We start from the raw sequence: 24592 nt of genomic DNA, 5'->3' as shown, positions 1-24592 counted from the left end.
CTCTCTTTTGGTAAGTTCTATAAGCGAATCATTATTTCCTTCTTCTTCCGCCTTAAGTGATAACTGATAGCAATTGTATGGCAGTTAAGAAATGATTCAAGGAATTCCTAATCAATCGCTAAAGACTAGATTCGTGGGAATCATCATGGTTCGATTGAAGGTTGGTGAGTGCTTGAGCGACTGTTCGTGACGAATAGAAACAAGGTGTGTAAACCCTGTCCAAAACGTAAACTGGCAAAAGCTAGAAATTATGGCAATTGACGCTACACTAGCGTGCGTTCGCTCATGTAGGAAACTGATTGCATAAAATGTGGGCATTAAACTGTTGTGGCCACCATGAGCAATTTCGTGGTCCTAGGCCATTTTGGGCCCATGTGGCCCCGCATTATGGCCCTTGGGCCCAATTTTACTATTTGACTGTTAAGGTTGCACGGGTCACCCGATACGACTGTGGACATACTGATGGGTCGGTAAGTAGACCTAGACTCCAAAATTGATATGAAATGACTGCTATGCCCCCACGTGGTAAAATGGCTGTTATGCCCTTATGTTATAAATGACTGTATGCTTTATGTTATGTATTATTGTACATAAGCATGCCACGATATATATGTCGCATACATGTATGATATATTGCATGGGAATGGGATTATTATGATTGGAGGAAGTGTACTGTACTGGCAGCTCTGCTACAAATACTGTTTAGTGATGCAACTGATGCTAATTTTGGAGTGTAGGGATGGGTGGGTGATATTATCCCCACATGGAGTGTTAGGCTGGATGGAGTGGTGTGTAGAGGCTGGTTGGGTAGGATTTCTGATTGCATGTTTGAACTGTTACTGATGCTGTAATGGGCTAAGGCCCAATTAAACTGAATTAAACTGTTATTGAATTGGGCTTAGGCTCAGACTGTGCTTGCATAGGGCTTGATTCGCCATTTTGCTTATATAGGGTTACACACTGAGTTTTCGTAAACTCACTGTTCTGTTTATCTTACAGGTAATCCCTAGTCTTAGGGACCGGTGCTGCGAGAGACTCAGAGGTGGCCACACAACCGCGCTTGCTTCTATACTGGATTTTTACTGATAATAATTTAATTTGAGTATTTGATTGTAATAAGGCCTCTTTAAATTGTTAACTTTTAATTTGGGATTTTATTTTTTAAATCTTACTGATAGTAGTAGGACGCGAATTTTCAAATGATGAATGCTTTTCAAGACACTACATTTTCGTAAAATACTGTAAAAGCTTCCGCATCAAACAATGTTTTAAATATAGTAACAAACTAATATGATCAACAAACTGCTAAAGACAACTTGAGTTTTCAATAAATGAGAATTAATATAGAACGATTTTTTCATTGAAACTATGTTTTTGAAAGACACTTCAATGTGATATCGCCAGATTCGGCCATAACGTCTAGGCCGGGTTTGGGGTGTTACAATTCTATTCTTTTGGTAATGTAATTTTGGGTTGATTGGTAGCGAATCGTAAGGAATTAAATTCTCCTCCTGTAGAATCGTAGTTGGGTTTGTACGAGGAGTTGGGTAAGTAACGAACACTTGAATTTTACTATTGTCAGTTTTGTTGGTTCGATTTAGTTGAGGATTAAAACTGATTTTTGGAGCATGTAATATCAATTTTTAGGTTCTGGTGGGCTTGGGATTGCAGTAGCATCAAAATCAAACCAAGTGTGTAACGAAAACACGAGAAATTAAAGTTCAGCAAAAACCGAAAAAAGGGTATGTCGGTGTTACATCGGTGTGTGCCCAACTGTGTGCGACATACGGTTGTGTGACAGACGAGTGTGTTGCCGTGTGGGCTATACGGGCTAGGCCGAATTTGGTATGTAGGTCTTAGACCAGGCTGTATGGGCCAGATGGGCAAGGCCAATTTGGACGTGTAGGCCTACACGGGCATGTGGGCCCAAAATTCTGAAATTTTCCCTAGGGTAGCATGAGTCATTCCAATCAACTGTGGGCCTTCCATAGGGTCAATAAGGGCTAACCAAAACCTAATACTTGTGATTTGTTATCCTGATAGACTAATCTTAGTAGGAAAAATTGATATTTATGTCTGATTATTCAGTATAAACATGTATGATATCTTATTATATGTTATTTATTTATATTTATTATTTGATATTTGTATCTGTATATGAGGTGGGATTCATATATGTGGAGGAAGTGTTCTGTACGGTGACCTTTCGTCTATTTTCTGGCAGCTTGGCTACATACTATTCTGTTATGTGTTGTATGGACACTATATGGTGTGTAGGGATGGGTGGTTGTTTTATACCCCATATGGTGTGATGGGATGGTCAAAGATGGTGTGTAGATGATGGGTATAATAGCCCGTTTTCGGTAAAATCAGAACAGTGGTTTTGAGGCCATAAATTCAAAGTCAAATTTATTATTATTTTAATTTTTAGAGCATGTTAGTAGAGTCATATGAAAATTTCGTTAAGAAATTTTATCGTTTGCATGCTTAATTCGTTAAAAAAGACTAAATCGAGTAAAGTACAAAACTTGAGTTCTATTAGTTAAAGGTATCAAATGACAATGTGATTAAATGGTTGAGGGTTTTATGTTTCAATTAGACGATATAAATTTCTATTGGACTTTTATGGCCATTAAAATAAAATTATAAAGGTTATATGTTAAGGTTAAATTAGTAAATAACCAAATAACTTAAAATTAAAATAAGTAAAATTAAAGTATCATCTTCCCAAAAGCTAAACACTACTGAAATTTGAAGGTTAAGAAGCCATAGTTAGGGATTGAAGCATTTGGCCAACATTTCTAGTGCATGTAAGTGCATTCTTACTCGGTTTTTAATAATTTCTATGTTTTTGGAGTCGTTGTAGCTTATTCTAGCTAGCCCAGAGACTAATTTGCAATATTTTTAAAAGTTTAAAGTTTTACCATGAATGTGTGTTGGTTGTTATTGATGCTTGAAGGATGAAAATGAAAGTTTAGTGATAGTTGAACAAGTTTTATTAAGTGATTTTTAGTAAAATTTGTCAAATAGGGATTACATTGAAAAATATGATATTTTTATGGTGAAATGTGTGAATTAATGAAATTTATGGGATGTTTTAAGCTTAGATGATATTCGAATAGCATGGGTGTGGACTAAATTGCATGAATTTGCATTTTTATGAGTTTAGGACTAAATTGTAAAGAAGTCAAAAGTTTAGGGGCAAAATAGTAAATTTTCCATAACATGATTTTTATAGATTAATGATTAAATGAGTTAAATTTGATTATATAGATTAAGAAAAGTGAAGTATAGAATTAGATTGAGGGAAAGATAAAGTAATCGATTAAACGATAAATTTCCGTTGTACGAGTTCAAGGTAAGTTCGTATATTAAGAAGCTTTAAATTATATATATGTTTACATGCTTAATTGAAATATTGGTTGATACAATACTACTGAAATTCTCGACAAGATATTGGCAAGTGTATGAATCCTGATTGAACCGTAGGAATAGATAGGATACAAATGACATGTCATTAGGGGTTACCGTGTTTTAGGTGCTGGTCCCGTATGTTCTACTGGTGGCTGAGTTTTTTGGCATGTGTTGTGTTACTCGATAGCTTGTGTGAACAGCACCGTGTAGCTATGTCTTGACCGTCAGCTTGTGTGAGCAGACCAAGTGATGGCTCGAGAAGGAGTATCTATATGAGATAAAAGACAGTTATGGTTTCGACCATGTATTGGCACTTAGTGTACGAGATACCCGAGTATCTGATATTATTCCAAATGGTTCAATAGGCACAATGTTATTATGTGAGTGTATGAGTTCGATATGAACTAGTACAGGTATGTATGTGAATCATGTGAGAATTGAATCTATGAGGTTTGTGATTTCATGTCTAACCTTGTGGATTAACATGTGTTAGGCTTGTGGATCAAATTGAGTTGTATTATGCTATGTTTAATTACTTAAATTGTGATTAAATGGTAAGCTGAGTTTTATATCATACGAACTTACTAAGCTTAATTGCTTACTCTGTTTAATTTTCCGTGTTTTTTAGTGAATCAGAAGTTCGTTCGGATTGGAAGTTGTCGGAGATCGTGTCACACTATCAAACTCTCGTTTTGCTACTTTGGACTTTCTATATCTTGGTTAAATGACATGTATAGGTATTTTGGCTAATGTAGCCTATATGTCTTGATGAGTTTTGGCCATTTGAATTGACTTGTAAAGTGGTCATATATTTTGATATGTATATATGTATAAATGGCCTTGTGATATGTGGTGTATAGTTGCTATATGAATGCCTTGCTTGTGAAATTGTGTTTTGGCACCAAATGGTTGGAATTGAGATGAGTTTTCAAAGTTTTAGGTACAATGTCTCATATATGTAATTGATCATTTAGGTAGACTTTGGAAGTATTTTTGGTATGCTTTAAAGTGGTCAAATGAAAGTGCTTATAGAAATCATGTTTTATGTGTGGATATTGCATGTTATAGACTTGGTATTGGTTGGTTTTGAATGCATATTTATGCCATGGTTGTGTATGCATTCTTGAGCTTAGGTTGGTACTTATTTGGGTGAGAAATGTGGCTTAGAAAATAACCTATTTTCATCCACACGGGCAGAGACACGGGCGTGTGTCTCAGCTTGTATGACACACGGTTAGGAGACATGGCCGTGTGTCCCCTAAAATTTCTAGTGAAAGCAAGTCAGTGAGTTACACGGGCTAGTCACACGGGCGTGTGGTTGGCCGTGTGACCCAAGTCAGTGAGTTACACGAGGTTGGACACGGGCTGGGGCATGGCCATGTGATCCCATTTCAAATGCCCACATGGCCTGAGACATGGGCGTATCTCTTGACCATGTGAGATACTCGGCCTGGCCACACAAGCATGTGTCCCCTATACTTTGAAAATTTTCAATGTTTTCCAAAAAGTTTTTTGAGTTCATATTTGAGACCTGAACTATTTTTAATGTTCATTTTGGGCCTCGAAGGCTCGTATTAGGGACTATATGATTGAAATTGAATGATTTTTGTTTGGAATGAAAAATGAACATGAATTGTATGATTGTTTGATCTGTAAGTTTGGTAATACTCCATAACCTTATTCTGGTGTAGGATACGGGTTAGGGGTGTTACAATGGGGGTAGGATTCTGTATAACTGATTCTGACATCTGTTTCTGTTAAGGACTTAAGTCCATATCTGTATCTGTCTTACTTGCATGACTATCTTTATTGGGTTACACATTGGGTTTCCAAAAACTCATATATGTTTTTCTGTTCTGTTCAAGTAATCCTTAGGCATAGGTGGATTGGTGCGATGGAGTCTCAGTGGTGACCACTAGTTCACGAACTGGTTTAGTTAACAATTTTATTTTAATTCTGGATTATTTTGAGAGTTTGTAATTTTTGGGACTCTCTGGACTGTTTTTTTTAAATATGGTTTTGATTGTGCATGGACTTTTATACTGCAACGTTTGGCAACTTTCGCTGCAAATTAAGTTTTCTGAAAAGAACAAACTAACAACGCTTCCATAACGAGAATAATAATATGTTTGATAAAATGTGGATTCTTCTAAGCAATAACTAAATGATAGAAATTTGTCATAATAAGATTGATTTCAAAACCTCTTCTACGTAACACTCCCAGATTTGACCATAACAACTAGGCCGGGTTTGGGGTGTTACACTTTTTTCATAACAAATAACACTGGAGCTACCCAGGGTGATATACTAAGGTGTATAAAGTTGCGGTCCAGCAAATCTTGCAATTGAAGTTTTAATTATTTTTAACTTTGTCAGCGCCACTAAATAAGGTGCAATTGATACAGAAGTTGTACCATGAAAAACTTTGATTGCAAACTCAACTTTTAGATTTGGTGGCAATCCCAACAATTCTTTAAGGAACACATCAGGAAACTCATACAGGATTTGAATCTTGATCTGTCTTTCATTCGAGTTTGAGTTAATAACATAGGCTAAAAAGCGTCGCAACCTTGATTAGAGAGCTTATTAGCTCGAACTAATGAAATGATTCGAGTCGAACCACTTGATTTGATGCATTTTACATTAACAACTCCACTACAAAGACTTTGGATAGAAAAATCCTTTTTACAGTAGTTCGAAACAACTCCATGCTCGGTTAACCAATCCATTCCTAGAATCATATCGAAATTGTTGAATGACGTAATTAACAAATCAATAGGGAATGATATGTTCTAAATTTCTAATGGACACTTCCTACACACCTTATTAATGAATATAGTTTTTCCTAAAGGTCTTGATACAACCATAGCTACTTTCAACATTTTGGATTTTAGACTCCCTGATTTTACAAATTTAGCATTTACATAAGAATGAAAGGAACTAGGGTCTATTAAATCATAGACAGACGCTGAATATAAAAGGAATATACTTGCTGGGACATCTGTAGCCTCACCCTCTTCACAAGTTCAAACAACATAAGCTCGTGTTGGAGCTCTAACTTCAAATTGATGAGCATATGCCTCAATCCCTCTTTTTAAACCATCTCTCAATACAAAACCACTGCAAATATTCCCTCAGCCTTAACAATAGGACTAGATCTCTTAATGGTAACTGGCAGGTCATTAAAATTCTTCGAGCATTCCCAAACAAAGTGTTCCAGGGATCCAAAACAGAAACAAGCATTCATTATTTTCCAATAGTCACTTTGGTGCTTTTTCCTACAGTGTTCACAATTCAAAATATTGGGATCTTGGATGGGACCTCGTACCCTACCCACTAATACAGACAATTGAAGATCTTTATTTCTTTCTATTCTAACAAAACTTAAAGATGCTCTCCCATACTCCCGAGACTCTCTAGCTCGCTTAAGTAATAGATGCGAGCTAAAGGTCCCTACACGTTTCCCGAAAACTCTAAAGGGTTTTAATTTCTTATAAAGCCTATGGCATGTTCCACCATTTTGGATTGTTCGATTAGGCCGACAAACTCTTTCATTCTGTGAGAGACCAGCTGAACTTGGAGCTCATCTTACAATCCCCAAAGGAGTCCCTTACAACTTTCATCCTATATCGTCACAAGTTCAAAGCGTATTTACTAAGCCGCAGAAACTCACACTCCTAATCAACCATTAACATCTCGGATTGTCTTAACATTATAAATTCTTACTTTCGATCTTTAAAATATAACTTGCTGACATCCTGATTTTCAAAGTTCAAACAAGAAGAAATTCTAATCAATTTGGTTAGCAGATACATGTCGGGTAATAGCCTGCCACCATAAGTATGCCTCCCTTTGCAAAAGAGGAATGGCTCATGTAACACATTCATGTGGAGTACATTTGAGCTGTTTTAGGAATCAATTTATCAATTCCAGCCAAGTCTCAATTGAAGAAGGATCGATCCCTTTTAATCCCATAAATTCAATGGTACCATATTTTTGTAATTCATTTATTGAAGCTCTTTGGACCACAGGAACCGATACAATCAAAGGAGTATCCCCCTCCATACCTTAAAAGACTTCTACTGTAACATGAAGCAAATTTTCATCTTTTTGACCCTTAGGTCTATGTCTAGCAACTCTAGGCTCATGAGCACTAACTGAATCTATGCTATGTAACACCCTAAAACTCGGCCTAGAAGTTTTGCCTGGATCTTAGAGGTTACATTGATCACCGAAGTGATCTAAAGAAATTTTACAAAACGGAATGTTAACATTTCATTATAACTCATTTAGCCAGATACGAACTACATCATTAAACCATTTAGATTTCAAAATAGATAATTTATGTTATGACAAAAAATACTTAGGAATATAAATCCACAGTTCTCTGAAACTCAGTCCAAAATAAGTTTTACGAAAAACCCTAAAACAATTTATACCACAGTTCTTATAATTAACTACAGTCCAGAACAGTTCATCAAAATAGGAATTAAAAAGAAAACTTATTAGTTTGTTTTAAAATGTGTCTATCCAAGACCTCCGACATGCCAAGTCCAGCTTCAGAATGCGTGAGTACCTGAAAGGGGAAAACTAAGGTGGTGAGCTACGCGAGCTCAATGTGAGTCTGAAATACAACAAATAACTGAAAACAGAGCAACAAAACAAATAGTTCAGAAACAGAATATGAACACAAATCATACACGAAAACTCAACCGACAAACCCATCAACAAGTTGATACCGGAACACACCAAAATGCGTGTCATCACAAACACATCATTCCAAAGTACCGTATCCCTAACATCTCAGTGTTCAAATAATTAGGCACATACATTAAGACATATAATCAAATGCGTATGAATACAACAAGTTAAAAACCCATCCCACCAACCTAACACCTCTCAGACCGCCCTGCACACCACATATGAGCTAATCAAGCTCAACCAATCATGCACACCACATAGGACCTCGAAAGGCCTATCCATCCTACACACCACATATGTGGAATAGAGCCACTCAAATCACAATATGCAGCTGAGCTGTCATATGTACAGTACAGTGCAGTAAAACACTTTACAGATGTATTACAGTTGGAACTGCCAAATCAGCTCAGACTTCCTTCTCTTCGTAACCAAACCCAGAATTTTTATGCAAATGTATGTATGCGAACATACCACCAATAGACTTACAGAAACAATGTACACAACCTACAAATCGTCATACATCAGTCAAACAGAATTAGAGGTACACTTATTCAATCAATCAGATTCAGAACCAGTTATAACAGTACTTAATTACTAGGTAACATCACTTTACATTTAAACAAAGTATTGAATTAAGTGCAGAGCAGACACGACCGTGTGGAAATCTCACACGGCCATATGGCTAGGGGACACGGCCATGTGGCTAAGGCATATACTCGTGTGAAAATTGATAAAATCCCAAAATCTTAGCCACACATTCGTGTGGCACCAAAAAATGCGCAGAAATCCTAATTCCCAAATTCATAATGTTTCGTGAACTGTCCATGTGGGGCTCACACTTGTATGGCCACCCGTGTGGTTACGAAACCTCACCGAAACAGCCTAAAAAACACGTAAATCACCACCAAATAGACCCTCAGTTGCTTAAACTCAAAAACATACTAGAAATTACAAAATTTCCTATGATTCAACAATAATTCAAAACCAAAACAACACTTCGATCAGTCAATTTTAGAAATACACAAAAATTGCCAAATTTTCGTAAAACCCAAGTAGAAAATCAATAAAGGAACCAAAGAGTTTCCGAACACACACCTGATTTTGTGAACCAAAGCCCCTGAACAGATTGAATGTCACCACCTACCTGATTGAAATCTCAATTCCACAAACAACTAATCTAAGAACTCAACTAATTTAATTTAAAAGTCACAAAAACATACCAAAAGATGACACTTACCCGGTTCAAACTCCTACTAAACGGAAATGTGAGGCAATGATATGTTAAATCGGAAAGAAAATAAAAAGAACAAAGTACAATGATTCCCAAAAACAAAACCACCAAGAAAAGTGAAAGGGAGGAGGAGAAGATCAAAAGAAAAACAAACGTGCTAGAGAGGGAGAAAAGAACATGCTTTAATTCACTATCTAAAATAATATAAATAAAATAAAATAAAAACAAAAATACATAAATATCTAAAATACTCATAAGGACTTGAACTCAAGACCCGAAGGTAACCTACCACACTCATAACCACTAAACTAGTAGGCTCATTTTGACACTAAAACGCGAAAACAAACACAATTATCCGATCTAGCCACTACCCCTACCTAAAAACTCAAAACTTCTAACCCTGAAATTCTAGGTGTTACATGCTAGGTGCTTCAAATCTGATCATGTTTTCACTCTCAGCGGAATGACTGTTGTTATAAACATCATTATCAACATTGTTTTTTCTAGATTCGCTAGATATCTTTAGCTGTAAAACAAAGAAATTTTTATAACCAACATCTAAATCCCGACTCAAAATCGACTCTGTCATGTTCCTTTAGACACAATTCTGAACTCAATGTAGTCTGAGAATCGACTAAACCTATAGCATAGATACCACTAAATGTAACACCTCAATACCTAACCCGATCATCGGGTCCGAGTTACGAGATGTCACATTCCTTGTCGAAGCAACTCCTGTCAAATTCATAGTAAAATAATCATTTCAAATTATCATTCAGGAAAACAAAAATATTACACACACATTTAATATCTTGAACAACCTTCTCTGGGTCTTATACGTGTTGGATCTGGTGTCTTGAGTGTAGTATATTCGTTTGTAAACTTGTAATATTTTTAACAAATTAGTTAATAAAACAAATTCATTGACTAAAATTAATATACTTTGTATTATTGTCCTCATATGATTTTTACACGCAAAGTAAAATAGAAGCAAATGTTGCTTATTGGTTGTCTAATGTAAAAGATGATACTAAGCAGTATTATGTTGTAAACAACAAGTTTGGGAAATACAATAGAAAATAGAACTTAATCAAAATTGTACCTTTTCGATTCCTTTAGAATGAATGCTTCGATTCAGTACTTTTCTTAGCTATCCTCAAACTCTCGTCTGTCGATTATGGGTTCTCTTAGAATTAGAAAATTTTTCACAAAATTCCTTGTGGGGCAATTTTGTAATCTCTCTAAACTTTTGAGGCTAAGTTGTAAATATGAAGAATATCTTTATAAATTTTCTGAAATAGTTTTGTTAGAGAATTTTCTCTTTACAACTTTCTATTGAATTCAATTGAGTTGAAAATAATGACACAAGCCTCTCTCTATATAGGGAGAGTTTAGAGAGTTCAACTATGATGAAATTTAATCACTTTAATATTAAATTAATTTAATACTTATCAAGATAAATATTAGATTAAATTTAATATAAACTTATTAAATTAATAGAATATTTATATACAAGATAAATATTAAATTAAATTTAATATTAAAACTATTAAAATAATATTATTATTGGAACAGTTAATCTGAAATCAAATTATCCAGTAGAGTCTCAGTAGGAGTGTGATCCCTCCACTGCTTAACCGCCGAAGGACCACCTGTCGGCTATTGGAATGTCACCGTTGTCGCCATTAGCACCATTGTGTCCGGTGGTGTCATCACAGGTGCGGCACCCTCATAGCACTCCGAGCCGATTCGGTCTGGTCTAACCATCGGTTGGACCATTGAGCTGGTTTCACGTACTAGGCCAAGTTCGACCAAGTTTTGGGTCTCGATATTGGTTTTGGGTTCACGTGCCCAATTTTTGATCTCAGGTCCAATTTTCTATCTTTAATTACTCGTTGGACCAATTTTCTGACTTAAAAATTAATTTTCAAAAATATCATATTAATTTTATTAATTTAATTTTACTTGATCAAAGTTAATTTTCTCAAAATCACTAAGATTTTCCAAATTAATTTTTCACTAAAATTCTTTAATCAAAATTTCTAGTTGAACAATTCTCACGACTGCCTAATTTAATTTCACATCGAATAAATCAACCGAATTAAACTATTTCCAAAGTCGTAGATTTTTCATCTGATTCAAATGCAGTCCTATCAAGCTTTTGTTGAGCTAAAGAAGGGACCAATCGAACATTTACAATTAGACTCTAATAATTACAATTATGTCCAAAAGCATCATTCTAATAATTCACAATTTACTTAGTTACGAGTCAGTCTTAAAGAAGTACCATGATTGAAAAATCATTATTGTATACTTTTTACGAAAGTAATTCATTCAACTGCTTTTTCCAATGACCTCGTCATGTGTGTGTTACCCTCATATGATATCCTTAATTCTTTTGAGTTAAATTCATTCACTCAATACAAACCTATTTTATCTCATTGTCACCATTGTGTGTTCTTAATGATTAATATGATCACTATCAAGAAATGACTATGATAAATTGCTTGTTCAGAACAAATAACCTGCGGCCATGTTCCATATTTATTAATCCGCACAATGTCAATTATAGGATATCGTTAACTCTTTAATCGAGCTATGAATTCCATTGTTGCAAGTAAAGTCATGCCATACCCAAGTCATGTATCCAATATACCAACTGTGAGCTAGATCATCTTTAAACCATAAGTCTCCACTTATATCAAAGCACATGAGTTACATACACATGGTTAGTGACTAACTTAGGATTTAGGTAAATCAAACAAGTGAATTAATTCACAAATAAATTTAGAATTAATTTATCTTGAGTCCAATCCTATGTATCATTCTTCCAAAAAATACATCTATGTCTCTACCCATGGAGTTAACTGCTCTGATAGCCAAGACTAGTCATCTCCTTAATTGGAATTGTAGACAACAGAATAATCCTTCTAAGTATTTGAATCAAATGCTCACTTTGATTCTTTTACATGATTATCTAATGAAGTAAGTTGTCTTACTCGTAATGTAAACATTCTTATAGTGCCACTTATCATCAGTTTGAACTTAGAGAATCAATGATCTAATATTTTCTTGCCATAATTTCACTATGCATAGAAAATATGAAAGACAAAAACACAAAAGACATAATAGTGAATTGTAAAATTAACTTTATTTATTTATTCATAATTCAAATACATTGAAAAAGATTATATATTTATTACAATATGGGCACATTTCCCAACATATTATGTGGTCGGATCATAATACATAAAGATAACTTGAATTAGTAGACGAACCTAAACATGTCCTTAGTTTAATTGGAAATGAGAAAACCAATCGAAAGAATAGTATGTCGTTTATCAAGTCCAATTGGAGAGATGCTCTGTCTTGAGCATCGAAGCGGATCACTCCCAAAAGGTAAAGACATATATGTGACTGGTTGAACAAACACTACATCAAATTGGACCCAAGAAGAATAGATCCTAAATTCGTTGATGGATTTATCCGCTTGTGACGTTCATAGTGTGGCATACCTAAATCTTGAGTGGATGGTTGACTATGTATGCGTAACTTGTACACTTTAATGTAAGTAAAAGTCTAAGTTCAAATAGATAAGGAATCAAAAGTTGGTGCATTGGGTGTACGACTTCTGTAGTATGTAGCGTCATTTACAACAGTGGAATTCATAGGCCTAGACATGGCTAAATGATATCCTCTCATTTGCATTACATGGTTGATGAAAGTAAACGTGGCCACGGGTTATTCATCTTTGTGATGAATGACTTGATTACTATTTGATAGTAATTTTCATGAAGGAAGATATAATGGTTACTATGAGATAAAATAGAATCATACTGGGAGAGCATATATTATCCTAAAGAGATTAAGGATATCTTATGAGGGTAACACATTTATGGCAAGGTCATTGGATGAGCACTGATCGAGTTTCTTTTGTAATGGTATGTCGTTAGGGATAACTCAGTCACAATATTATAGTGGAATGACTTTGTGACTAAATGAGTTTATAATTAAAAATTAAAAATTTAGAACTTAATTATAAATCATTTGAGCCTTAATTTCATATGTTTAAACAATCTCTCTGTTAGCTCGTTAAAACCAGAAGTGAATTCCATAAGGAATCAAAATGAACAGAATGAATAGAAATGGAAAACATTCAGAAATGATTATGGTTTTCTCCGAAATGGAGAAATGGATTCATTTGGAAAAGAATGCGGGTTTCTCAAAATGGAAATGAAATTGAAGATGAGAAATAATTCATTTTCCAATGAAGATGAATTACTAAAAAATGATTGGATGAATGAATTTATGTTTTTGATCTATTTGAAAGCCCAAAAATAAAAATAAGTCATTTTATCATAGTGAACAAGTTGAATTGTGAAATATTAAATATATTTTCTTAAAATTTTACCAGGGTGAAATCGTCATAATTTTATCGAGGGTAAAATTGAGATGAAAAAATTATTCATTTGAAAATAAATATTGAATTTTATTTTGGGTAATAGAAAAAAAATATTGGGTTAGATCGAATTTTAAAGTATTGAGTTAAAAGGTCGAAAAGTACTTATAATTGACCCGACATGGAAGAGGCCCAAAAGCCCATTATGTTAATGGGGCGGATGACAAAGCCTAGTAAAATTAACTAGGGTTGTCTTCGCCTATTATCCTAGTTAGACTAGGAGTTCGTTTTTTATTAAAATAAATTTCTACATTCCAACAAGGGTTCTATCTTCTCTCCCTATAAATAGATGGAACCAGTACGACCATTGAGACAACTTTCAAATATCGTTATTCTGGCTGAAAATAGAGAGACTAAAATTCTCTTAGATTTAAACATATTTTCTAGAATAAAGACTCTGAAGGTTTCTATTTATAGTTCCGATGGAACATGAAGTATTCTAAGGGTCGAACCCAAATGAAGAGGCGATCGAGCAATAACTAGCATACACAATAAAGTCTAAGTGACTACTAATCCGGTTTCATAGTACGACAATTCATAAAAAGATGAGTTTGCAAGAAAGTTAAATATTTTACTCTAAAGACTAAATTGCAAGAAATGTAAAAATAGAGGGAATATCCAACAAATAACTAATAGGGTCGGTTGATTTCAATATGGTACACCAAATCTCAGACTAGGGACATAAACAACGTAAATTACTAAATTGCTCAATTTTATCTTTCGATCACAATTTTACTGACTTAGACGAATTAGGTTTGGTTTATCTTTCGATCTCGTCGGTAAATCTGGGACTAATGAACTGGTGCGCAACAAGATTACCTTCCAGTCTCACTTTATCTTGATATTCCCTTAGGGGAGTCACTACCTAAATTCTTATTTCTATTCAAATTAGTCCAATTTGTTACGATCTAGTCCGTTGTCCAAGGGGTTTTAGTTTACGCTCATCTCCATCAACCAACCTCCTTAAAGGTTTAGCTACATATGCTCTAAGTAAAGAAAATAAACATAACAATGGGAAACAAGGCACCCATGAAAGTAAAGCTTCAGAAAAAAAAGCAAGAAAACTTAAATAGCATAAAGCCAAAAGCATTTAACAAAGAAATCTAAGGCAAGAAATATAAAAGGAACAAAATTTAACAGATTTAAAATAAAATAAACTGAAATACATTACACTAAAGCTTAAAGTATCTTGAAAGCAAGGTACATGGACTAGAAATGTAAATAAACCTTAGCCACAGTGTTACCTAACACTAACAACAATAAGAATAAGAAGTAATGGTAGAAAAATAAACTCTAATCTAAGGTAAAATAAGAGAAAAATAAAAACCCTAGAAAAGTGCAAAGAAAAACTAAAGAAAACCTGGAGAAAACTAATCTTAAAACTAAACTAATATATGTCTTTCTCCTCCTCAGCAACTTTTGGTTGTTTTGAAGTGTATTCTAATGAGTTTTTGATGCAAAAAATGCCCCTACACAAGCCTTGTGTGCTTCATGGGTCGGGTAGACAAAGGCTGCCCGTTTTGTCCAAGTTTTTCCCAATAATGAAATTGATATCGCGATACCCAGAAGAGGATATCGCGATATCTCAAACAATATTGAAACTTTGGGTTTTCGTTAAGAGGTGGATATTGTGATACCCAAAGGGGATATTGCAATACCACTAAAGGGAATCATTGATCTTCTACACTATCGGAGGTATCGCGATTCTAAAGGTTGGATATCGCAATACCCTTACCCTTGGTGCCATTCTCACTCGTTTTTTATCTTTGACTCGTCCCTACATCACTCAAACACATGTTAGGCCTCCAAATGGCACTAGCGGCCAATTTGGGTAAAAAAAAAAACAAAAACAAGAGATTTTCACTTATTACCCAAAAAATATGAAAATATAAAAATAGTGAAAAACTAAGCTAAAAACTCTATTTTTCTTGAGAAAAAGCTCATTAAGTGCATCAAAAAAGTCTAATTTGCCACATTAATTTGTGGCAGATCATTAATCATCCTAGCGAAATGGGTGTTGCCTACGGTAAGACATGTTAACCATGGCAAAGAGCCCTGAACTCACATGAAAATGTATGAATTTGAAAAGATAAGAAAAATGAACACTGATTTGATATGTGATTGAGGGATCCGAGGATTAACCCAATGAAGGGTATGAAAAAAGTAAGTAAATATGATTCTGTTTATGTTATATGTTATGAATTAAGAGAGTAAGGAAATGTGGTTTCATATATGTGTTTGATATATGTATCTGTTGTTAGAAGAGAAAAATGGAATGTTAAGTGGTAAGTTCTAACCTCTGCTATTGTGTTGTAAATGTAACGTATGTGTTAAGAGTAATGATATGTATATAGAATCCGCCCTAATGAAAGAAAGTTTGGAGGCGTGCATGACCTAGCCTTATAAGATGTTTGGGATGTAAAAGTAAGTGTTAGACAGGATTTGGGTTAAATGAAGAAATGTAAGCTTTGTAAAAATGTGGTTACATGTTTGAAGTTGAAAAGGTAAGTATACATGTGATGTTTAAATCCGCTCGGTAATGCTATCTGCAATAATTTGAATGTTCGTTAATATTATGAGAGTATGTGCCCAAATGACTTTGTGTCTGAAGTATCGATGTATTATTAAGAGTATCTATGTATGTATATTTGTGATATTTATTGAAATTTTGTATTTATTTAAGGGATGTGTAATTCTCTTTACTGGTGCTCATTAAGTTCTTTTGAACTTACTCCCAGTTCTTTTCCCCTCTTCCATATGGAACTTTGTTGTAGGCTTGTTGAAATGACTCAGCCAGAAAGAGTGACCTTTGTTGTGAGCTTCGCCTATGTTATTTTGTAACATGCATATGGTCTTTGGGGTGGCATGTAATTCTGTTTGAATATGAACTGTGTAAAAGTATCTTTCCATTTAATTATAGTTTTAAAAGAATGTTATCCTAAATGATTAATTAAAGTTTCATGAACTATGATCGGTGAAATGCTTTCTGTTTCTGTATCCCAAGCTAATTATGATATGATTTCCTCTAGTACTGAATTTTAAAATGAAAGGATTTTTCTTTCAAAGAAAGTTTTAAACTTATTTAATTTTGGTTGTTAGTGGTGTATACTTATTTCAATTGTTTTGATTACTTTAAAATCTTTTTGCAGTATCGCCCACTTCAATTTGTTTTGCACTACAACTAAACTAATATCGAACCATGTTTAAGTTTGTTTTATGTGTAACGCCTCAATTTACTGTATGAGATTTGGGTGTTACATCTCAACCCAACCTGATCTGGATCCAATTACTTTTCTCCTTCAAATGAAAAAAAAAAACCCAGATAAAATGTTCAAACAAAAATTAGGAAAAAAAAAGTGAAGTGATTGTTGCTAAGCATAAGCACTTGGAGTGAGCTTAACCTGTTTAAGGTAGGTATGGGACCCGAGTTGTTATTCCATTGTGCCTCTAAATGCTCAAGTTTAGTAAGGTTCTGAATATCTTAAGGAAGTGTACCTTGAATGTATAACAACCCGTTTTTCAGTGGTATCGAAAACATTGGTTTCGGGGCTACCAAATCCGATGAGTAAGTTTATAAATATTATTATTTAATATTTACGAGTCAAATATGATTTTTAAAAGGTTTTTGATTTGATAATTTATGCTATTTTAATGATTAATAAAGTTAAAGTAGTATGACTCTAAGGTCAAGTGGTTTTAAAAAATGAGGTATCGGGACCTCGTTTCTATAAACCAAGATGTAAATATTTTTATAAATATTTACGGAATGTCATTAAGGTGGTATTAAAGTTTTGTTGAAAAATTTTAACGTTTCGATAGTTAATTAAGCGAAAGGGACTAAATCGTAAAAGTTAAAATAGTCAATTGCTATTAGTTTAAAGGTGTTAATTGATTAAAGGATCATAATTCGATGGCCTTAATGGGTAAATTACCCATTCTTAAGATTTTGGATGGTTTAATTTTTAATTTCTTTTAATTTTATATATGTTTTATACATTATTTTTAATATTAAAATAATATAATAATGTTAAAATAAGAAAACATAAAGTTTTCTTCTTCATTTTGGTTGTTCACCACCGAATTCACCATGGGAAAAGCTTCAAGCTTTGGTTCTTTTTTGGATGATGCATGGTAAGCCATTTTTCATCCATTTTTTTTAATTTTTTATGTTTTTGAGATCGTTGCAATTAAGTCCAACTAGCCTGTACCTTCAATTTTGAAACTGTTAAATGTTTTGAATGTTACAATTGATGAACCTTGTGATTTTAGATGTTAAATGATTAATTTTAAGTGTTGGTTGATATTTAAAAATATTTTGTTAATTGATTTTTGAAGAATTTTCTAATTAGGGACTAAATTGTTCAAATAGTATAAATGCAAGGATTTAATGTGAAATTATTGCTTTAATGGGCTGTTTTGGATACCATGACTATTTAGATAGGCTAAATTTTGGGTAAAAATGGTTCATTTGCATGTTTTGGGCTCAGAGGCTAAATTTAATAGAAGTAAAACTTTAGGGGCAACTTTATAAAAATGTAAAAAATGACTAAATTGCATAAGATAAATTATTTTACTTTCTTATTTAATATATTGAATGAAATTATTAATTTAGATCAAAATCGAGTGAAAAATCAAGGATAATAGAAAATTACCAAAATGCCCTTGTACTTTGACATTTCTACAATTTAGCCAAGTAAGTTTGTATGGTTTAGAATTTAATATCAATTGAATTATTAAATAGATTATAATTGAACAACTTATATATATTTATTTTTAATTGTGGATATTGAATAATAAATTGAGATATATTATTGATTTTGATACTCTGTTTGGATTGAACGCGAGATTAGAGTACATTCGCACTTTGGTGTATTACGGGGGTTTGAAATAGAGATGGTATTGGAGGGAGATATCGGTATGTTACCCAAGTAAACCGAGGTTCAACATTTTTTGTGAACTTTCGTGTTATACTTTCTATTTGGCGTGATTCGGGTGGATCAACTCTTTTGAGCTTCTGTTCAGATCTTATGAGCTTCTGTTCAGCTCTTATGAGCTTCTGTTCAAGAGTGTTCGGGAGGATCAGCTCTTGTGAGCTTCTGTTGACAATGTACTCTTATTCTTAAGTCGTTCTTTGAATGGAAAATCTCGATAAGTTAATATGTTTAATGAATTTGAAATATTTGTTATTTATTGAATATTGATCTGAACATAAATAAATTCATCAGTTGAGATTGTGGTTGATGCTTAGGTTCGTGTTAAGTTTATGGTTGCATTATGTCATGTTTAATATTAATGATATACATTGAAATGGTAAGTGGTCATATTCATGAAAAGGTGGTAAGATTCAAAGGGGTATTTTCTTATAAAATGGTTTCTCATGTGATTGACCCCAAATAAGTTATATACATAAAAGCACTAACTTGTGTATTGATGATGGTAATTAGGCTTATGTCAAGCTTGAGATTATGGTTGATGCTTATGCTCATGTCTAGTATTATACAAATGAAATGGGAAAGAAAAGAGAATGAAATGGTAAGTACGTAAATGGGATGTATTATAATGTTATAAAAGGTTTAATTTGATAAATGATGTATTTATATGAGAGCAAATTGCTTATGCCATGTATGAATTTCTACCTATGTCATGGATAAATACACTGAATTGGGAATTAAAAATGTTGTTTAAACTTATGATAGGCATTGGGGACAGATTGAAAGTAAGTAAATAGAAATGTATATAATCTTATAAAAAGGTTGCTGAATATATATTATGTCTCATGAAATTCTATCATGTTATGAAAGGTCAGTAAATATGCGACATTAATGAACTTATTCATTTGTGAGTTAATAACTATGGTTTGATAAATCCTGAGACATTAATGAAATTTTATGCTTAAAGTTTATACGAGCTTGCTAATCATTCATTACTTAGTTATTTTCCTTGATTGGGTTGGAAGCTAGTTGGAGATCCATCACACTATCCATCGGCTATACTGATAGATTTTAATGAGTTTGAGTCATGGTTATAATGACATGCATATATGTCTTTGTTTGATGAAATTAGCCATTATGCTTGGCTTGTATATAGGTTATTTTGGGTGATGAAATGGTTGATATGATATCATGTATAATTGGCCTTATAATGGCTGTTATATTGGTGTTGTGTGATTAAATGATGAAAGTTGGTATGGTAGTTAAAATATATATGTCATGAGTTGTTCTTGTTATGCTAGAATGTGTATTTGAAATGTTGGTTGGTATTTAATGAGATGGTATATCAAGTTGTTAATGGCTAGTTTTGGTAGCCTTTAATGTATTTGACGTTTGGTAAATTTATTAAGATAGATGGTATATGTGGAAATGGATATTATGGTATTTGTTGTGCATAGGATTGGTATGTGAACATTATGGTAAATGTAGTATTTAAGTTGTGCAATTGGTTGATTGAATTATGGAGGAATTTAGTAGATGTTTAATCAAGTTTGATTGTTGAGACTGAGGTGTCATTTTGGCATATTGGTTGAATGGTTAGTTACTATGATATTTTAGCTTGAATATGCATATGTTAAGTGTGTTTTGAATGTATAAATATAGGTACATTTGGGTTGTGTAAGTGGCTAGACCTTGGTTAAGAAAAATGGCTTGGAAATGGCCTATTTTTCATCCACACGGCCAAAGACAAAGGAGTGTGTCTCAGCCGTGTGTGACACACGGCCAGGCGACACGGTCATGTATCCCCTATAACTTACTAAGGGTTGCAAGTCAACCAATTACACGGCCTGGCACACAGGCGTGTGGGGCCATTTCGAAGGGTACATGGCTTAGCACACGAGCATGTGGCTGGTCCATGTGACCCAAGCCAGAAAGTTACATGGGCACGGACACAGTTGTGTCTCCTTACTTCGAATGTCCATACAGCCTAAGACACGGGCATGTGTCTCTGCCGTGTGACCCTTGTAGTTTGAAATTTTCATCTTTTTCCAAAAAATTCTACATGTTTCCAATTTAGTCCTAACTTGTTTGTAATATGTTTTTAGGGCATCGAGGGCTCGTGTAAGGGACAATATGCATGTTACTGATTGACTTTGTTATGAATGATGCTGCGATATTAAATGTTTAAAATTTTTGATAGTTTTGAAATGTAAACTCCGGTAATACTCTGTAACCCTATTCTGACGATGGATACAGGTTAGGGGTGTTACAGCAGGATCTGATGACTGATTTGGATTCGAGTGATGCACTTGTCCTCTAATAAGAAAATGTGTTTCTGTTGCATGGATCCGGGTTGGTCCACCTTAGAGGTTGGGGGGACCGAGGGTGTTCTTAAGGTCTAACATGGCAGAATAATCATCACTTGCAGTTGTTTGGGATTTAACAAATGAAGATTGAAGAGAAGCCAATAATAAAAGTAAAAAACTTGAAGTAGAAATCGAGTTCAGTTTTGTAGTTCATATTGAGAAAGATTAAAAAAACTCAAAGCTTTAGTTTTTTTTTCCTAGGGAAAATGATGCATGAAAGATTGTAGCTTTTATTTTCCTTTTATCAAAGGCATTAGATAGATAAAGGCAACATGTTATAGGTGAGCTGAAAACTAGAAACTCAAAAGGCAAAAGAAGAAGAAGAAAAAGAAATGAGAATAAGGAGAAAGATAAGTAGAGGTTTAGAACGGGGAATGAAAATGATAAGCATAGGGAACAAGTAGAAAAGAACAAAACAGGCATAAAAAAGAGTAGTAGTAATTGAGAAGGAAAAGGAGTGAAGTGTAGTGCACATGTCCAATGTGGCAAGTTAATGGGCAACGTCAGCTAGCTAATTAGCCACATCACTTGTTCCGATAGGCCTGTAACCCAAAAACGTTAGTGGGTGATTGATTTGTCACTTTTCGATAACGTTAGTAACTAGTTTGTTATTTTCCTAAAAGTGACTAAGTTGAAAGTTGAGTAACTGTTGGTGTAGTTTACCCCAAAAGAAATTCACCAACTTTGTTGAGTTCACGATTCTATTTGGATGCTAAAGTCAATGCTTGAGATCTCATATTTAATCTAACATGTGCACGGAAAACAAAACCGTACATTGAATGATAAACTCAGTGGTATTTCTACAATTCAAATAACAATTGCAATTAAGCTAGTGTATGCAAATCAGTAATCATGCCATTTTATCAAATGTAAAACATATTACCATATGAACCATTTATGCCATATGATTCAATCTAACATGTTCAAAAAATTAAATTAGGAGAAATCATATTAGCATATCATATTCCAAATCAAATCATTTGATTCGTCCAAATTCATATCAATCTTCCGAGCTTATAATTCGGTTCACATAGTATTTCACCATAAAAGTTCATTTTAAACACCATTTTCAAACTTTACATTTAAAGCCTCTATTAACCGGACTTGAACTCGAACAGATACACGGATCCAACCAATACACCAATTTGACACTTAGTGCCTTATCGGACAATTTTGAAGTAAATAAATTGCGCCTAATTCTCATCTGTATAATCAAAGTAAAAGTTGTGCCCAACACTCATCAACACGTAGTTGAAGTAACCCATAGTTGATATCCTATGACATGCCAATTATATCCGACTCTGGCCGAACAGTTAATAGGGTAATAACCATTCAATTCCGAATATAGTTTAATAAGACAATTCACCATATTCAATTCATCAACCAAATAGTAATTTCATATGTACAATAGCATGAATCAATCCAATTCAAAGTCAAATTTGATATTAAGTAAATTGGCCATTCTCAAAAAAATTGAAGCAATTTAATCCATGTCATTTTCAAAAGTGAGCAACTAAGGACAATTACTCACGACGTTAATAATTTTTGTCTAATTTACACAAATTTGATTGGTATAATAACAAATTTAGCTCTTATAATTTACGCATTCTATTAATTTGGTAATAATTTAACAAATTTAGCCTGTATTATTTGTGTGGGATAAAAAAATATGTAAACATATAGGGATAAAATTGTTATTATACAAATCAAAATGATGTACAATTGACAAAAAGCATTAACATTATGATTAATTGTCCTGAATTGCTTGCTTTCAAAATTGACGGGATTAAATTGCTTTGATTTTTTTAGAGGAACCAATTTGCTTAAATTTGAAATTATAAGAAACCAAAGAGGTCCTTTTACTCATGTATTATATGTTTTTTTAATATTTTATTTTCACGATTTATATTTAGGGTTTGTGATTCATTGGTTGTCTCTCTCAACAATATCATCTTCAAGGTTTTAACCTATATTATTTTCTTAGGGTGCAATATGTTTTACCACTAAATCCAATACTTACTTATATTATAATACATTCTCATGTATTACATGTTTTTGATGAATTTAATTTTTCTAATATAATATGATATTTTTAGGCCTTCTTTATTTTTGAAATCTATTTTTATTAATTCTATCAAAGAATTTGATATAATTTGTTCTTTTTAAATATGTGGTGAACTGATACATATGGATTGACATTTCTTGTGTTGTTTGAAAAAATATATATATTAATATGCAATAAAAACTCTTTGAATTTGAAGCAATTATTCTGTGAAATATAAAGAAAAGAAGAGTAATAAAGAGAATGATAAAGAAATAATGAGGAGAAATATAATGTAGATCACTTTATTAATTGATAAAATCTCAAGAACAAGCTATGAAGATGGAGATAAGACATTATTGAGAAAAAGAGTGGATTTCAACTCCATTTGCAACAACAATCCATCTGTGCTAGCGTAATTCCAATGCAGGTACCTCCCTTGAGGAAACCTTGAGCAACACAGTCATGGAAACAGTTTTCAACTGTTGAACAAGGACCCAAGCAATGTGGTAGATTCAAAGGATCCATTGCCATCGCCCCTGCAATTCATCATACAATATTTCACCAATCATTATATATATACGAAGAATATTTCAAGACTCAATTGAGGTATGTAGATGATAAAGAGATCAGTGTTTACCTAAATTTGATATTAAAATCAAGAATATTATTCTCAAAATTTGTTGAACCATGAGATATGCAACTTTTCTCTTTGCCATTCTTTCTCTCTCTTAATGCTTTCAATTAATATGTATTTTAATTTGCTCAAAAACAAAGAAATGCATCCTATTTATAAGAGGTTTTCAAGCAAGAATAAAAAGTTGTAGATATTTTTTAAGGTCAAACTTCTCTTCATTATTTTTTATTCTGTTACTATTTGGTATAAATTTAATTGCAATGTGTGACTTACATAATTCATGGAGATGGTGATAACAAACGTATAGAAAAGCAATGGTGATAATCTTAAACTTACACCAAATCTGTACTTTTATTCTTTTATGATTTTTTACCTTTTTTGGAAGATAGACAGATGTATTACCTATTTAGTACTTTCTAAGTTTATGTATTCTTCATCCATTTAGGATTTAGTTCATTCACTTTTATTTCATTCTATTTTTTAGATTTTAAAATTTTAGTCAAACTATTAAAAGTGTTAAAATTATTTTGTTACATTTATATTGATTATAACGTCATTTTTTTTAATTACATTGCTACTAGATGATTCTTTTTTTTAAAATTTAAAATGTCAAACTAACAAATTTAACAAAAAAAAATTCTTAACTAGGGTAATAGTTGGACCAAAATTTTAAAATCTGAAAAGTAAGACTAAATTCTTAGAAATAAAAGTATAGAGATTAAATTCTAAATTTGTAAAGAGTACAGAATCCTATATCATATTTTAACCTAATATAAATTATTAATTTTTTAATTTTATGTATTATAAAGTAT

General features: G+C 33.1%; 1 long non-coding RNA gene across 1 annotated transcript; it reads right to left on the bottom strand.

The window, feature by feature from the left end:
* Positions 1–23425: 23425 nt before the first annotated feature.
* LOC107961340 (uncharacterized) lies at positions 23426–23983 on the bottom strand. The gene is made up of 2 exons (XR_001701261.2): positions 23784–23983; positions 23426–23682 (listed from the first exon to the last, which is right to left on the bottom strand). It is a non-coding gene; the product is annotated as an uncharacterized lncRNA (long non-coding RNA).
* Positions 23984–24592: the final 609 nt, after the last annotated feature.

The sequence above is a fragment of the Gossypium hirsutum genome, chromosome D11 (genome assembly GCF_007990345.1).
Source record: "Gossypium hirsutum isolate 1008001.06 chromosome D11, Gossypium_hirsutum_v2.1, whole genome shotgun sequence".
In the NCBI taxonomy this organism is placed as follows: domain Eukaryota; kingdom Viridiplantae; phylum Streptophyta; class Magnoliopsida; order Malvales; family Malvaceae; genus Gossypium; species Gossypium hirsutum.
This window is presented reverse-complemented; position numbering and strand designations above follow the sequence as displayed.